The sequence below is a fragment of the Urocitellus parryii genome, chromosome 4 (assembly GCF_045843805.1).
Source record: "Urocitellus parryii isolate mUroPar1 chromosome 4, mUroPar1.hap1, whole genome shotgun sequence".
Taxonomy (NCBI): domain Eukaryota; kingdom Metazoa; phylum Chordata; class Mammalia; order Rodentia; family Sciuridae; genus Urocitellus; species Urocitellus parryii.
In genome coordinates, this window is record NC_135534.1 from 122,008,329 (window position 1) to 122,026,730 (window position 18,402).

Here is an 18,402-nt window from a genome sequence, read left to right on the forward strand (position 1 = left end):
ACATTTTTGCCAACATTTATTGTTACTTGTATTCTTTTAATTGTCATTCTGACTGGAGTGAAATACAAAATTTTATTGTAATTTTAATTTGCATTTCTCTAATTGCTGGAGATGTTGAACATTTTGTCACATACTTGTTGACCATTCATATTTCTTCTTCTGTGAAGTGCCTGTTCAGTTCCTTTGCTCATTTGTTGATTGGATTATTAATTTTTTGGTGTTAAGTATTTTGAGTTCTTTGTATATCATGGAGATTAATGCTCTCTCTGGGGTGCAGGTGGCAAAGATTTCTCTCATTCTATAGGCTTTCTCTTTACATTCTTGTTTGTTTCCTTTGTTGTGAAGAAGCTTTTCAGTTTGATACCATCCCATTTATTGATTTTTTTATTTTATTTCTTGTGCTTTAGGAAACTTATTGAGGAATTTGGTTTCTAAGCTGACATGATGGAGAGTTGGGTCCACGTTTTCTCATAGTAGGTGCAGAGTCTCTGGTCTAATGCCTCGGTCCTTGATCTACTTTGAGTTGTGTTTTGTGCTGGGTGAGAAATAGGGGTTTAATTTCATTTTGCTACATATGGATTTCCAGTTTTCCAAACACCATTTGTTGAAGAGGCTTTTTTTTTCCAATGCATGCTTATGCCACCTTTATCTAGAATGAGATAACTATATATATGTGGGATTATCTCTATGTCTTCTGTATTGTACCATTGGTCTTCATGTCTGTTATGGTGGTGATACCATGACATTTTTGTACTATTGCTTTGTAGTATAATTTAAGGTTTGGTATTGTGATGCCTCCTGTGGCACTTTTCTTGCTAAGGATTACTTTGGCTCTTCTAGGTCTCTTATTTTCCCAAATGAATTTAATGATTTCTTTTTCTATTCATATGAAGAATATCACTGGATTTTTAATAGGAATTGAATAAATCTGTATAGCACTTTTGGTAGTATAGCCATTTTAACAATATAATTTCTGCCTATCCAAGAACATGGAAGATGTTTTCATCTTCTAAGTTCTTCTTCAATTTCTTTCTTTAGTGTTTTGTAGTTTTCATTGTAGAAGTCTTTTAATTCTTTGTTAGATTGACTCCCATTTATTTATTTTTGGAGGCTATTGTGAATGGGTTAGTTTCCCTGGTTTCTCTTTCAGATGGTTCATCTCTGATGTATAGGAATACAGTTAATTTATGAGTGTTAATTTTATCTCCTTTTAAGTTGCTGAATTCATTTTTGAGGTCTACAATTTTCAGTTGGAGTTTTTTGTGTCTTCTAAGAATAGATTACTATTGACAAATAAGTGATAGTTTAAATTATTCTTTTTCCTCTTCATATCTCTTTAAATTCTTTCTTCTATGTAATTGCTCTGGCTAGAGTATTCAGGACTATGTTGAATAGAAGTAGTGAAAGACAGCATCCTGTTTTCTTTCAGAATTTGGTCTATGTTATTCCAAGAACTTCTATCTTTGAGGACCTGGGCTGAGAAATCAGCTGAGATCTGGATTGTTTTCCCTCTAAACAAGACCTGTCATTTTTCTCTGGCAACCTTTAAAATCCTATCATTGTTCTGTATTTTAGGCATTTTCATAATAATGTGCTTTGGCATTGTTCTGTTGTAATTTTGTATATTTATGGTCCTGTAAGCCTCCTATATTTGATTTTTCCATTTTATTTTTAGGCTTGGGAAATTTTCTGATATTCTTTCATTGAAAATATTGTAAATTCCTTTCATTTGTATCTCTGAGCCTTCATATATCCTGATAAATTGTAAATGTGGTCTTTTCAGGTTATACCATATTTCTTGTAAGTTCTGTTCATGGTCTCTTAATGTCTTTTCCCCATGGTCAACTTTACTTTCAAGATTATATATCATCTTCATTGCCTGAAACTCTATCTTCCAAGTGTTCTACTCTGTTGGTGATGTTTTCTATTTAATTTTTTCATTTAATTTAATTTCTTTGTTTCAAGGATCTCTGCTTGATTTTTTTTTCAAGAATCTCTATGTCTTTATCGAGGTGGTCTTTTACTTCCTGTATTTTCTCTTTGACTTCATTCCTTACCTTGTTCTTGACCTTACGAATCTGTTTAGCCATGTACATTTTAAAACTCCTTCTCTTGCATTTTTTTCCACTGTGGTATCAATGGATTCTGTTATTGTAGTATCTTAGTTTTTTGGGTGACTTGTTCACTTGCTTTTTAATGTTGTTTGTGTGTCTGCCCATATGACACCATGGATCTAAGTAGTAGAGGTTCTATCCTGTGGACTTATATTATCCCTGAAGGTTTCCAGCACCTCAGCATACAGGGGAGACAAATAATAATAACAATCAATCCAAACAATATACAACATTAAACAAATGACCTCTTCAATGTTGTCAGAATAAATTAAAGTTATATGATCAGTTATTGCCTATAATAAAAACAGTAAGCTAGCAAAAGTGTTTACAATTTCAAATGATGGACAGGGATAGAACAGAAGTGATGTAGGATATGATGATGGTAAGGAAGGAGGAATGAAGATAGAAGTAAAAAATTAAAGGAAGAGTGAAAGAGACAACAATAGAAGTTCACTGTTGGCAGAAGAGAGAAGAAAATCAATGAAAAGAGATAAGTCAGAACAAAAACATATAAAGTAAAAAAATTAAAAATAAAAAAGAATACAAATCAAAGCAAATACTAAACATCCAGTCCTCAAAAGACTGATCCATGAAAAAATGCTAGAAATGAGAAAACAAACAACCATGAGTATGTGCAAATGTCCATGAACCACTGAGGTCACAATTAAATAGAAAGAAGAAAAAAGAAAAATAAAGAAAAAAATCTCTATGAAAATTAAAAAAAAAGTTTCTGTTCAAATTCAAAAGATTCTTAGCTTTCCTTCTCAGCACTGTTAGGTGTGTTGGTCGGGAGTATGACTCTTGCTCTATCCTCAGGATGGGGTTGCTAGAGAGAGAGGTAATCCCATAGGTGTAACTCCTGGTGCTGGGGTTTAGGTTTAGGGAGGCTTCAAGCTCCTTACTGTATGACAATTGGCCTAGAGATTTTTAAATCAGCACACCTCCAGGGCCCAGCAATTGCTGGTCCATGTTGAAAGACTATACCCAAGGAATCTCTCCTGGGTTCCACTTGTGTGGTGGAGGAGTCAATTCTTAATACATCATGTTACCTGTGGCCCCATGTTTTCTGGTCTTGGGTTCAGTCTCCAAAGACAATCTCTCCTACCCTTGCCTTTTCAAAACCCTGGCTGGGTGTGTTTCTCCCTGCTAGTCCTGTAAGCAACTGGATTGTTGAGGGAGAGGTAGAGCTGGATGAGTTTCCACAACAAGTTGACCCTTGTGTAAACCTTTCTCCATGTTTTATTCTCTCCTGGTCAGTTAGGCACACTCTATTTCAGGCAGTGTGGATTTATAAGGCCTGTATTTAGGGCCAAACTTAGGTTTGCCAGGAATCAGCTCCCTCAGCTGCCAATCCTCATGCTACAGCTGCAAAATTATTCCTTCCTCGGTCCTCTACACATCCCCAGAAGAGATGGTGTTTCTTTCTTGTAGAAGGATACTGAACATGGAGCCTTTCAGTTCAGTCAGGCAGTGCCTTTGATCTCTAAACTCTACTGTATCCAGACATGCCTCAGTACTTCTAAAAAATACAGGTTCCTTTAATTCCCTTATCCCTCTACTTTGTTTGTGGCAGAAACATTCTGCCTGGTGCCTCTGGCCTTGACAGCAGCTGTGGCACTGGGGATTTCTTCCTTATTTTATTATGTTCAACCTCCTAAGTCCCTGATATTATTTGAATGTCCAGCATTAAATTTCAGTAAAGCTTCCCCTTCTGTTTTTTTTTTCCCTATCAACCTTGCTGAGAAGCTGCCTGTCTGCTTTCTTAGTTTCACATTATGGAGGAGCCAGAAAATCAACCTTCTTTGTTCCACCATCTTGAAATCATCAGTGGCTTGCACTTCTCTACCAAAATGCTGGGAGACATTGAATGCAACAGAAGAAGCAAGTAGAAGAACCAAACCCAAGTAAGAAAGCTACCTGTTGTTACAGTTAAATGATGCTGTGTAACAATTGACCTCAAGCTCAGTTACTTAAAACAACCACTGTTTTATTATATGCCATGTTCAGATAGGCTTTGGGGCAGAACTCCAAAGAGTGATTTTTCTGATTCTATGGTCTTGAAAGAGGTCAGCATAAGATATTCAGTTGGACAATGGCCTGAACTTGAGGGTCCAAGGTGGCTCTACTCATGTCCCTGTCACCTTGCTGAGGACAGAAAACTGGGCATATGTGGACAGTTGATAATGAACTTACATATGGCCTCTCTATGTTTCTTAAGATTTAAAAGAGGGGAAATAGTGGTCTTAAAATTAACTTTTTGAGAACAAGTGATGTCACAAACATAAAGATTCTGAAAATATGGACAGAGAAATGGGCATATTGTCACTTCTATCATATTCTGTTTGTTAAGTGCTCTCAGAGTTTGCCCATGACCAGAGGGAAGGGACTTCTCAAATGAGAATATTATACAAGAATTTGAAGATTCCTCTAAATTCATACAACCTGATTTTTTGAGAAAGTAACCAAAAAAAGAGGCACAATTAATAAAGTGACCATGCAGTTAAATTTTGATCTGTGGGCTAATCTTTTATTTCTAGAATTTGTTGCTATTTTCACTGCTTGAAGTGGGCCAAAAAGAAAAGAGCCAGTTTGACTGATATTTCATATTGCAACCATCTAGAGATAGTCCTGGATATTCATGATTTTCAAAGTGCCATGTAGAATATTTGTGGGACAAAATAAATCCCTTGTCCTAAAAATCCTGACACTCTAGTCAGGGAGAGGGCAGATGACAGCTGATGTAACTTCAGGATAGACTAACTAAGTAATGAGTTATTATGGATACAGACCATATTTTTTTCTAGGATTCCCAAGACTATACTCCTAACTGCAATTATAGATTTTTGCTAGGAGCCACAGCAAAAGTATTATGATACATGGTACCTTTGGTTTAGGTGACTGCCAGCTAGCCATTGAGATGATATGATTAAGTTAAGCTTTACATTCATATGGAAATTGGACTCCTGCTGTTCACCTCGGCCTGTTACGGGACTCATGTTACTCATGTTACTCATGTAATGGGAGAGTTCCCATTGGTTGGGGAAGGATAGTAGGAGGGAATTTCCGGGGGAAGTCCGGACCCCCCCCCTTCCGGTGGGAGAGACACGTGGGTCGACCGGCTTGCTAGCAGGGCGCACACGGGACGCTAGCGGCTTTTTTAAATAAAGCTTTGTTTCCCGCTGGAGCGGCTTGTGTTTCTGTGCCTAGCCGGGTTGCGGCAGATTTTGAGTTCTAAATGTTATATCTGACCCACATAATAAATTATATGAGGAAGTTCATTCATCAGTTCAAGGCCATTGTCCAGATCATAACATGACCTCTTTATGTCATGGCCCTGTTCTTTCTCCATAAGCTCTAGTAATGATCTCCTGCCATGGCCTCATCCTGCCTCCATATTGGACTCTGTTTATATGGTGACAGGGCCCAGGTGATCTTACCCTCCCAGGTGAACTTACCAGGTGCTCTTATAGGTTACCACTACTTACTGGGACTGAGGAAATAACAGTTTCTGGAACCTGGACTTAGGGGTTTGGAGGCCATATATACCCTGAATTTATGGGTATCTGAATTTCTGGCACACTGCACTGGACTTATTGAGTTGAGGTACCATGAACCACAGTTTCCAGAGAGAAAAGGGTATGTTCACTGTGGAGACGAAATAGAAAGGATTTCTGTTTCCTGGAGGATATTACTTCATTTTTTAAAATTTATCTTTAGCTCTAGTAAGATTTTTCCCCCAAAGAAATAGGTCTCTGGAAAGAAATATTCTATAAATGAAGATGCTGCTGACACTGGACTTCTAAAAATGGACAGCATCATCAGTGTACCCCCAGGAGAAGAGAGTGACCCTGGCAGGGGAAACAGGAAGGAGAAGGAGTGGCCTGGGAGGGCTGCACTTCACAGAGAGCAGGCAGTAAGCCTCAGAAGCATGAGGGAAATGTAGTCAGCAAAGAGGTCCTCTGAGATTGTTTTAGACCACAGTAGGCCAGAGCCCTTCTTGAGATAATATTCCCCACAATCTTGCTCCATAGTTGATAGAATCATTTCAAAGTGCCAGAACATCTGTAACTCTCTAGTTACTGAAATAAAAATAGTCTTCAATTCTCACTCCCCTCCTTGGAGATTTGCCCATCACCACCCAAATCTGAGGAGGCGAAGCTGGCCACACTTCTCCTGAGACATATGGCTCATTACCAAGCACAGAGAGAAGATAGTCTTGTGATAGTTCCAAATAAACATCAAATAAATTTTCCAGCCCAGAGGCTCTTATAGCATTAAGAATCCCTACAAAGGAGAAGGGGTCTCCCCCAAATGATATGGCAATGACCTTTGACATATTATGAGGAATCAGACTTGATCATATCTAAATGTATAAGACAAGAGCATTGATTTTTTCCCTATTTTTTTAATGCAGTACATCACACTTCATAGAGGGAAATGGTGAGATATATGAGGACTGGGCTACTTAAATAAAAGATCTTATGTTTGAAATGTGAACAAATCTTTCTCCTTTTTCTTTCCTATGTGGTCTCACATTCCAGAACAGCCTGAAGTCCCTTGAAGGCTTCCAGAAAGGTAGGATTCCAGGTGGGTAGGATTCCAGGTGGATTCTCCTAAGTGGCCCCTGTTTGTGTGAGTGAGACAAGGATGTGAAATGCACCAGGAAAAGAAAAGATGAAAATGCATGAAGAGGTACAGAAAATTATGGTGGAAGGTGATAAAGTACATCAATGGGAAAGCAGAAACAAAGGGTCTGAGAAAAGAATAAAGAACAATATAGTATGTTTGGGGTGGTGATGGTGGTAGTGGTAGGGAGAAGAGGTCAAAGAAAGTGTTTCAAAGAAACAGAAGAACAAAATATACTGGGAGGGGGAAATGAAGAAAATGGGTGTGAGTCTGCAAAAGGGACTGGCCAGAGGGTGAAAGAGGGAAGATCTGAGCTGAAGGCTGGGAAAGGAATGGTGGATGTTGCATCTGTGAACAGGCATGGAGGGTGTGGCCTTCGCCAGAGGGAACAGGACACTGCTCTATCTTCTGCTAGCTCCACATGTCCATTAGCTCATAGATCTTATGGCTGGATTTGATGGTTAGTTAAAACAAACGGAGTTTTCGCCCTTCTTGTTCCTGGCCAACTCCCACCCCAGGCTCCCAGGCCTGCATGTGTAGTACCCAGGGATGTGTTGACTCATGGGTGGTATTCTCAGTGTCAGGAGAGGTAAGCCAGATTTGGAGAGAGGTGATGGCATCAGTAGAGAGAGGCTGGCTATTCTATGTGTACACCAAAAGACAATGGGATGTGAGTGTTCATGGCATGTGAGTTGGGAACAGAGGCTGCCTATCAGTACAGGCCTTTAAGTCCTGGCTTATTCCTGCTTTGCAAGCACAGTGTTCTTTCTTGTTATCTTCTTGCTGCCTGAGAAGAACCACTGTCAGAATAAAAAGTGATCTAGGTCTTCTAGCTGAAGACCCTCTGGATGTCTATTTCCTACCTCCATGAACTCAGAGAAAGGGTGAGAAAGGACTGGAGCCACTGATTTCTCTGTGGTTCTATGGAGGCCACTGCATTTACAGCAAGTAAGAATAGGTGCTGGAATTCAACTTATGGACACTTGGAGTCCAGACATTGGAAGAAGAAACGCCAGGGTCAACTCTTTCTTGATTTGGAGCTAGCAGCTTCATGTTCAAGTCTTATATCTGCCTCTTACTAGTGGGGTGACTTTGGTCACGTCACTGGCTTCTTTGAATGTCATTGTCTTCACCTACAAAGTGAGGGTGCAATTTTTACCTTGCAAGCTCAGTGTGAGCATTAGAACAAATGGATATCTCTTATCAACTGGAATCCTGGAGTCCAGTGGGTTGATACAGGAAGAAGGCCAGTATCTATGGCTGCTGCAAAGAACCTAATAACCATATGGTCACATGCTTCGTATGAAGGTAATTTCAGTCAGCTCAGATTATCAGGAGGGAATAACCTCCATCCAGAAACTTTTTTACACGTAGTCCCATGAACACATACCACTCAGGGTCTGAACCCTGTCTCATGTGTGCTCCTAGAGGAGGCCCCACTGATGGGGAAGGGCCCTCAACCTGAGGCTGATCCTTCAGGAAGGCTCTTAGGGGTAGGAAAGTGATTCCTTCCATGGGAGGCTTCTCCCTCTCCCTCCATTGAGGGACTCAGGCAATTTATGCTGTGGAATCAACAGAAATAAGTGGATTGAGAAAGTTATATAAGCCCCCAGGGTTTTGTTATTTTGCAAGTAATGATAGAGTCTTCACATTCCAGAGGGCAGGCCCCAAAATAGCCCATGCCCTTTACTTATTACCAGAAAACCACACACAGCCACTCCTCCTTTAGCCAATTATTGTCTCTACCCCCAGAGCAAAATATGAACCCTTCAGTGTACAGGGAGCACCCTCCTGGGTCAGTGGTTCTCCTGTAACAATCAACACTCACTTTAGGAAGGTTCTACTCTCTTCAGCCATTTTCCCATCTTTAGTTAGAACCATTTAAACCAAAGCCTTTCTTGTTTCTAGAAAGTAAGGGTTTGCTTAATTCACAGGCACTTCAGGACAATTTTTGGTTCTAAGTACCTGAAACCCAGATGAAAATGACCACTTAGGAAGAAGTGTTCATTTATTATTTGAGGTGACTAAAGATTAGTGAAGGCTGGATTGTGGCTGAGCCTTGAGGAATGACATCTGGGTCCAGGGACTTAAACATCCTTGCCTCTTTCAACTCTGCCCCTAAAGTGAAGCTTAAACTCTCAGACAGACACTTTCCCCACAGCTGAACACAGGCTGCCAGGATTTCTCAGGCTCATGGGTCACTTTGCCACACTAGAGGAAGTGAGACTCATACTCTTTGAGTCTCAAGTTAGGAGATATCTAGAAAAGCTCTTCAAGTGTGCTTGTGTGTAGCTCAGTGGTAGAACCTGTGCATAGCATGCACAAGATTCTGGGTTCAATCCCTAGCACAAAAATAAAAACAAAAAAACAACAGAACAAAATGAGCAAAAAATACTCTGCAATGGGTTTGCTTGAGCCAGAGACCTGAGGGAACAGCACTGTTAATGGAAGACTGGCTCAAGTCCTGTGTTTGGCCTAGAGGGGAAGATGTCTCAAACATATCATGCACTAAGTTTAGCTCACCTGCTCCCAAGCCAGTACCTTCTACTAGACTCTGGCAGTTGATTCTATAAACTTCTTCAGCAACAGCAGTCTTGACATGTGGAGCTTTGTGGGAGAACCTATAGAGGCTTTGAATAGGACTATATTTACTTTTGACTTCGTAATGTATATTTACGTGGTCTGTAGTCATTCAAATACATAGCAAAGACATACATGAAGATCTAACACAAATGATGGATCAACTCTTGGATGATGAGTTATTTAATAAAGAACAGTAGAATATAAAAATACATTGAAAAAAATACATTTTTTAGTTGGCTGGAAATGTCACATCAACAAAAATGACATAAAACAATACATGACAAATGGGGACACCTAAGACAAACTGGTTAGTGTGAGCCATCAACTCAAATACAATATGAACCAGCCAGAACACTGAAATCCTGGTAGAGCCTAGCTCTAATTGACATAATTTAAAAGGTGTACATGATATTAATAATACAGAGTTTATTAGACTTCAAACTTAAGTTCTATAGTAGGAAACATATTATCTTTCTGTCTTTCTTGTAGAAAATTGCATTTCAAAAATTCTTGTCATATAATTAATTAATTAGAAGGTATTTAGCTAAACCAAAAACAAACAAACAAAAGTGAAGTGCATCAAAAAGGAACTACAAAGTGTGTCAGTCATTTAACTAATTTAAGTAATATGTTATATTTTCTAAATTTTGTGGTTTTTTGGCTAGTTTTCTTAAATTAATAATTTGTTTTGACTTTTTAATGTAGTAATTTTAAAAATTACTACATTAAAAAACTACTTTTATATTTATACTTATATTTATATATTTATATTTATAAAACTGTTTTCTCTCTTTTTCCACCTTCCTTCTTTCCTTTATTTCTTCACTTTCTTCCTACCATTCACTTTTCCCTTAAGAATTCCTTCCTTTATTATAAAATCTCAGGTCTCAGACTTCTGCACTCATGCACCCTTCCCAGATTGGTCACCCACTCTTTCCCTGACAGGTATGGGGAAAGTAGGAAGCTGAAGGTGTCCTTTCAGATCTAGAGAATGTGGCCAAGGAAGAGTAGTGAATTGGCTTAGGTCTGTGTGGATGCTTTCTCTCCTCTAGTTTCTTCTCTCCTGTTTCCCATACCCTAGGCTGGGTCTGATTGGCCCCTCCTGGTTTCCACTGCATTTTTTTTTATTCTGGTCTACTTTATAACCTTCATGACCATTGACAGACACACACACACACTCACATTTGTGTCCCCTCAACTAAACAGTGAATTCCCTAAAAATGGACTATGTTCTGCTCACTAATTTGTTCCCAGAATTTCACCTGGTTTTTGGAACCTAATAGATACACAATCCATGTGAATCTTACGGATCTTAATTAATTCTGGGGAGGCATCCAGAACTGCTAAGACTGAATATTTGTCAGGAAGGCTCAACATATTGGTTTAGGTTAGAGCCAAGCAGAAATTTCTCCATGGTGAATAAGATATATAGCATCTGCTCTCTAAGGATTTTGAGAATACAGGGCCATTAGACAGAGAACCAGTTGTTTTGTAACTATACCTCCAAATTCTTGGTGTGGCAGAAACTGACTAGGTGTTCACCAAACTGATTACTTGCCTTTTCAGATACAAAATGAAAATACATTCTCCTCTTACTCTCCGGTTGCCTATGAATATGTGGCTGAGTCCTGACCCATAAAATATGAACAGAAAATGAATTGGCTCACACGATTGTGCAGCTTAGCAAATCCAAAATCTAATGGAGGAGACTCAGGACAGAGTTGAAGTGCAAGTCAGTAGACTGCTGCTGCAGAATTCTCTCACGCTTGGGGAGGTCAATCTTTTATCTATTAAGCACTTCAACTGATCATATGAAGTCCACTAACATTTTGGGAGGCCATCTGTTTATTTGAAGTCCAATGATTTAAATTTAATTTCATCTCATCAAAATTATTGTCACAGAAATATCAAGAACAATGTTTGACCAAATGTCTGAGTACCTCATGACTGAGTCCAGTTGACACATGAAATTAATTATGACAAGTCCACTTCATATCAACTTGGCACCAGATGCATCTCCTTGATCCAGACTTAATCTACAAATAAAGACAATAATTAACAAGGTTATATTTCTGCCTAACACAATCCAAATAGTTTGCATGCCACTTAAAATACAGTAAGTGGAAGAGGATGCAAAGTCCTTGAGAGATGTTCATAATTTTTCTTGATAGCCTGTATCTTAAATTCTATGATATAAACTTAATAATGCTTAAATAATGTAGTGTAATTCAGTACTTATAAAGTTACATGGTAAGGGGATAAGAGAGGGACATAAACAACACACACATATTTATATAAAAATAGGAAATAAATATTTATGACAATAATAGTCCTCATTTCTGTGACTGGTCACATGGTTATTTCTGGTAGTTATAATTACTTTGCTCCACCCCCCATTGATATTCCCTTTACCTCAGCTGGTTTTGGTTTTGTACCTTAATTTCTCAAAGGTCTGGGTCATTAAGTAGTCTTATCTGACTTGAGTTGTGGTTTTCCATCAACTTTAATTACAGTGCACATCAATACTAAGAAACACCCTCAGGGATCTCCTGCATTCCTGACATAGTCTTCCTTAATTCCCTGTGGAGTAGCACTCCAATTTCCTTTTATTACTCAGAATCAATCACCAGCCAGCACAGTGTCTTCGTTATTGATTCAAAAGTATGAGGAGCCCATATTGGCCTGGAGACAGTTTTAACTTTTAGCTCAGTAGAATCATGGTTGTGTTTCATGGTGAAAGCATTCCTACCTTTCTGTAGCTCAGAAAAACAACACTTTGTGAGGACAAGAAGCAAATGTCTTGCTAGAGGGCCACTTACTATGGGGAGTAGCCATTCCTGATACTAATATATAAAAAATGTGCATTTATGAATATTCATTCCCTTCTTTTTTCCTTGCAAAGGGGGCTAAAGATCATCCCCACCCATCTTAGTTCTATTTCTATGTGTATTTGTGTTTGCGCGTATGTGTGTATGTGACCTTATCTGTATTCCCCCAGGTATAAAAGCGACAAGAATGATAGGGAACCAATATGAAGAAGAAAATCATTCAATTAGTTCTTTTCTAACATTTTTATTAGAGCATTACAATTATATGTAGTAATTGGGTTCATTTTGACAAAATAATGAGGAATTTGATTTCAAACCTCATTTATATCCCCCTTTCTTCTCCTTTTCCCTCTTGCTATTCTCCTTCCTCTACTCTATGAAGCTTCCTTTCTTTTACATGTACATAAAAGTGAAATTTCCTTTGATATATTTACATATAACTGTAGCAGGATTTTGTTAAATTCATCTTATATTCCCCTTTCCTTCCTTTCCTTCTTCTCATTCTCCTATAGCAATTTTGTTGATCTTTCCTATATCTTTATGGTGTCCAATCTCGCCCCCCCCGCCCCCGCCCAAAACACACACACACCTGGCTTTTTTCCCTTATTTTGCTCTAGCTTTGCATAAAAGGCCATCTGAACTGCCCTTTGATTTTTGATTTGACCTTTGATTTTCTGAGTCTGGCTTTTTCACTTAGCATGAATTTTTGGCTGGGTTTAGAAAACACAGTGGCACAAGACAGAATCACAGAAGAAAGGTATAGGTTTTAGTCACGTTTACATGTACACAAAGACCCTCATAAGAGAGAAAAAAGACCCAAAGAAATGGCCTAAGTAGAAAGTGATTATATTTTTCAGACAAAAAAAATGAAGTTTGCAGAAGTGACAAGACAAAGGGGTAGGGGGGAAGGGCAATAAATTCTGGGGGAAGTCTGATCTGTAAATCTAGTTGAAGATATGGGTTATTTTAGTAAGTTTATTTGTGTATGTCTATTGGCACATTGATTCCCAGTCTCTGCTGATGAGGGTATTTTCCTCATATTGGTACAGGGAAGACATCATTCTATAGGAATCTTATGGCTTGTACAGCTAAGAACAGGCAGTTCAGATGGCCTTTTATGCAATTGCTATCTCTACTGTACCTTCAGTTTAAATAATTAATATGCTAAATCGGTATATTTTGGATTGTTCTTCCTTAACTCCCTTACCCTTTTGCTTGCTAAAAGGAGACCTCAGAGGCATTCCATGAGGAAAAAAGCCTGACTCTAAAAGTCACCAAGAAGATAATATTCTAACTATCCAGAAATACCCAACTGGATATTTCATGAGTATCATTGGGAAAAAAAATGACCCACCAATACATCTACATCCTAATCCCCAGAACCCATGGCTATATTATCTTTTATGGTAAAAAGAACTTTGGAAATATGATTAAATTAAGGATCACGTGACGGGGAGTTTATTCTGGAATATCCAGGTGGGCCAAATGTAAGTTCAAGAGTTATTATGAGGAACGAAGGAGACAGGGCCTCAGAGTTGGAAAAGATGTTATGGCAGAATAAGAAGTTGGAGTGATTACTGACTTTCAAAATGAAGAGAAGAGACCACATGCCAAGCAATTCAGGTTTCATCTAGAAACTGGAAAAGGTGAGGAAATGGATCCTCCCTTTAGTTTGCAGAAGGAATTAGTCCTGCAGACATTGAAGGTGACCACATTTGTAGCTCTTTTTTATAGCAACAATAGAAAACTAACATGGGGAGGTAAATAATAATCTTGTATTGTATTATATCAATCCAGAGAAATATTGATGTAATTTGACAAAATAGTTATGCTAACCTGAGTAAAACATTTAGGGTGGAAATAAAGTGGCCACTCTGCGATGGGGAGTTTTTGAAAGCACTAGTGTCACTTTCTCTTTTTAACAACAATCTGTTTTATAGATTGGCTTCTAGACTGGCCTTTCTTGGAGTGACAGGTTGCTGTTCTCTGCTCTTTGGAGCACACATAGCCCAGTAGACTATTGTATGGCATTTTGGCAGCCATGCTGAACTCAGTACTTACCATGGGAACAAGCAAGCTGGAAGCTGACAATGCTGAGCCACCCTAATGCTTTAATTGGTACTTATTCTAGATGGTTCATTTAAATGTCCCAGATTCTGCCAGATGCACAGTCAAGCTGACCTGACAAGAGAGCCTGACTATGGCAGTACAATGTGATAATCACTGGGACCTGCTCTCTCCTGCTTCGATTAATGTTTTCATGTCATTTAAACATCACTCCTGGAAACCTCTCTTGGTTTTTACTAATCAGCCATTCTCTGACCTAGAACCTAGTAGATTATCAATAAATGTTTGTTGACTGAATGAATGCCAGTCTCAGAGATCAGGAAGAATCTTATTACTCCAATATTTCACTTGGATTAAGCCCTATTCAGTCTCTGAAAGCCTTCTTTCCTAGACAGTCAAAGACAGGGGAGTTGCAAAAGCTCCCAGTATGCCATAGTACTTACTAAATGTGGCTTGGGCAAGTTTTATAAAAAATAATTGTTATGGTTTGGATGTGAGGTGTCCCTCAAAATCTCATGTGTGAGGCAATTCAAGAAGGTTCAGAGAAGAAGGTTGTGTTGATGTTAATCCAATCAGTGAATTAATCCCCTGTTAAGTATTAACTGAGTGGAAAGTGGTAGGGTATAGCTGGAGGGGGTGGGAATTGGGGGCGTTTCTTTGGAGTATACATTTGTAACTGGTGAGTAGAGACCTCTTTGTTTTCTAATCATCATGTGAGCTGATTGCCTCTGCCACAGTCTTCTGTCATGATGCCCTGCCTCACTTTGAGCCCCTAGGAATGGAACCTGCTGTCTATGGATTGGGACCTCTGAAAGGGTCCTTGAGTCACAGAAGCAGAAAAGCTGACTAAAAAAAAAAAAATAAAAAGGCAGTCTAAACATTCTATACACCACAAATGGATATGTCAAAGAGGACAGAAGTCTTATCATGGACCCATATTGGTGTCATTTCTTCCCAGGCACTGTAGAAGAAGAGGTTGAGAAAAGCAGGTGCTCCCACTGACAACTGTCCTTTGCAATTGACACATAAATGGAAGTTAGCTAAATGTGCTACAGAGTTAGGTGGTGTATTGATTCAGCTTAACATGACTGTAGCCATCTAGAGTCATAATTGCAATAAGTGCCCCAGAATAATCATAGTTGGTTTTTCCTAGCATGCTATAAACAGACCAAACCATTAGAGTAGTAAGTGGAGTTTCATAACTGAACTCTAGATCCAGAAATATGCCTGACTCTTGGACATCAGTTTAAGAAAAAGCAGTTATGTTCTGGTTTGGATGAAGTCACATTTGTCCTAATCAATACATAGACACCTCCTTTTGATCCAAGTTGTGTATATCTAACTGGTCTTGCCACCACCAATGACTACTCTTCTGTCAGTAAGTCTGTAATAAATTGCACTCTGTGAAATCCTAGGTGTCTGTCTCTTTAGTCTCAAAGCACCTTAGGGCCAGTCCTCAACCACTGTGGCTGGGTTGTTCTGGAAGAGGTAGATCTGAAATCCAAATGCCACTCAGACCATCCCTCACCAGACATATACCCCTAAGTAAACTGCACAGCTTCTTAGTATTCAATTTTCTCATATACAAAATGAGGATAATAATAGTACCAATTTTATTGGATTGCTTTGAGGATTAAATAAAATTAAATAACTTAGCACAGTGTGTGTTGCAGACAGTAATATCTCAATAATTCTTCCCTTGCATTGCAAACCTATGACTTCTCTTATGGCAGCCCCATTCTCCTCCGACATCTCTAGACATCCCTGAGCATAGAAACCAGGACTGGGAAGGACCTTGGCAGACATAGAAGACAATCCCATGGGGTTTGTTATCAAGGAGACTGAGGTTTGAAGCACCAAGGCCTTACAGGGTGTGGAGGAACCAGGAGTTCTGCTCTCCTACCCCAGATGTTCTATCTCCTGTTCCACAGTCTTTGTCATCTGCCCAGGGTGCCAGCTCTTCCCTCAGGGACACAGCCTGACCAGTGAGAGATAAGAGAAGAAAGCACTTCTCTTTTGTGAGTCTTTTCGTATCCCACTGGGGACTGCCCATGCATTCAGGGTTCTCTCCAGGGTGGATAGTAGGCTTTACTGGCCCAGTCATGATGCTGGCTTTTAATATGTAATATGTTATAGCCATATATTACACCTCTGGGAATTTACCTACAGAAAGGAAATGAAGGTTATAGGTAGAAGCATCTTTCTTGATACATCCTTCCCTCTGGAATAAAAAGCCAAACTTTGATGGAGCATTAAAATTCTCATGTAGTTATTGCTCAGCTTAGTCACATTAATCACTGTGAGCTTCGAGGGGCAATGAAGGGAACCAGGGTTCAGACTTCAGAGACTTGGACATGTTCTTGACCCTTGAACAAACTTATACAGTAACATGTATGGCTATTTTGTTCACTTCCTGCAATAGTTTTATAGAAAAGATCTAACTAATCAGATCATGCTTGTTGCTTTCCTTTCAGCCTGGAAGTGATTGCACTGAAAGTTACTTTATCCCACAAGCCCCTATCAGCATCCTGTATTAGTGCTGGATTATTCAAAAGTTCTCTCTCTCTCTCTCTCTCTCTCTCTCTCTCTCTCTCTCTCTGTGTGTGTGTGTGTGTGTGTGTGTGTTTGTGTTTATCATGTGATAATTGTGTTTTTACAGTAAAAGAAATCTAGTGTTGGGTGAATTAATGACTCTTTTTAAATTTCTTAGTCTACTTATAGCTAGTTTTAAAAGCTGTGAAAGCAGACATTTGTGTGCTTTGTCTTCATTCTGAACAAAAGAAAGTGCTGTTTTTCCTTATGCTTAAAGTGGGTGATGCTTTGGTTACTTTCACAGAATTCTTTCCATTTATCCTCTCATTCAGGACCCTTAGTGACTGGTTGCTGCCTCACAAGCACTGAACATAGTGCTGAGCCTACAAAGCTGAACCAGATGATCCCTTCCATGGAGGACCTCACATTGAAGTGTGGAAATAGAAATGTAAGCAAGCTGCAAATAGACAAGGGGAAAAGCTTTGCAGCAGCAGATAGAAACAGAAGCTGGGGAGGCCAGAGATAGGAATTGTTAAAAATCTCTCTGGAAGCGGGGCAAAATTCTAAAGGATTTGTGACACTGAACTTGAACAGTGGGTGTAGGAGAAAAAACTACCAAGGCAATAACATGAAGAGGAAAAGAATCCTTAGGATCTGGAAGAAAGTCTTCATTTATTTGGATGACATTTCCCACAGCATATACCAGGTACTTTTATGTGCTTATTACTGGAGCTGAGAATGTAAGACAATCATGGAAAGCATTCTCTGCTGGGAGATACTGTGATGGAGAGTTCACCAAGGTGACCAGGAATCCTGTTAGCAGATTGGTACAGTCAGTGAAGGCCTAGGTGAAGAGTGGATATCTGGTTGGAACTCTGGTATAGGAGGAGTTGACCAGAAAAGTGGGGAGGAAGAGTAATGTCCTGTATAAAGATCAGGATTTTGGAGGCGTGGGCTTGCAAAGAAAAACAAACCTTCAAATTCAGAACGAGGGGGAGGTGTCAGGGAATTCATGGAATGGCAAAACAGGTTAGAAATACAAGTAGGGGCCAAAATCAGGCATGAGGTTGATTATAAAGGCAGCAGAGAGCATTTGAAGGAACATGAGTAGGTATGTGTCATAGCCAGGATTTCCTCTTAATGTTGATGATGATAACACCCAAGGGATATGGAACAATGTTCCCATCTGTCTCTAAGCCAAGTCTTTTAGTATTATGCCCTTGTATACTCTGCAGTGTACAGAGCACATGGGAGAGAGTGAATGAAAATGAGAGGTGGATGCAATGGAAGGGGACCAGTAGGAGTTATTGCCCATGAGGAACCCCAACAATAGCTGCAGGGAGAAAGGAGAAAGGTGTGCCAGAGTTGAGGTTACATTGTGGGAACCCAAGAGAGAAACTGTGGAATGAGAAAGTGCTGTTATACATACTGCTTCTAGGGGGCACACTCCAAAGAACTGTTCCCACAGGTAGCTCCTTCTACTCCACACCCTGCTTCCTTTGAGTCTCATAATGATCCCTTGGAGGTTGGCTCAACCTTCAACTGTATCTTCAGGGGTGAAGCTGGGGGCTTCAGAGAGACATAGAATTGTAAGAATTGCTGTGAAGAACGTACCTGAAAGTCTTTGTCTTTGTCTATCTTTTAGCCAGTAA

At 39.3% G+C, this 18,402-nt stretch overlaps 1 long non-coding RNA gene across 1 annotated transcript; it reads left to right on the forward strand.

Annotated features, from left to right (window-relative positions):
* Positions 1–3,952: 3,952 nt before the first annotated feature.
* On the forward strand, positions 3,953–17,147 carry LOC113187042 (uncharacterized). Its single transcript, XR_003301376.1, has 3 exons — positions 3,953–4,018; positions 6,656–6,701; positions 17,083–17,147. It is a non-coding gene; the product is annotated as an uncharacterized LOC113187042 (long non-coding RNA).
* The last annotated feature ends 1,255 nt before the right edge of the window (positions 17,148–18,402 follow it).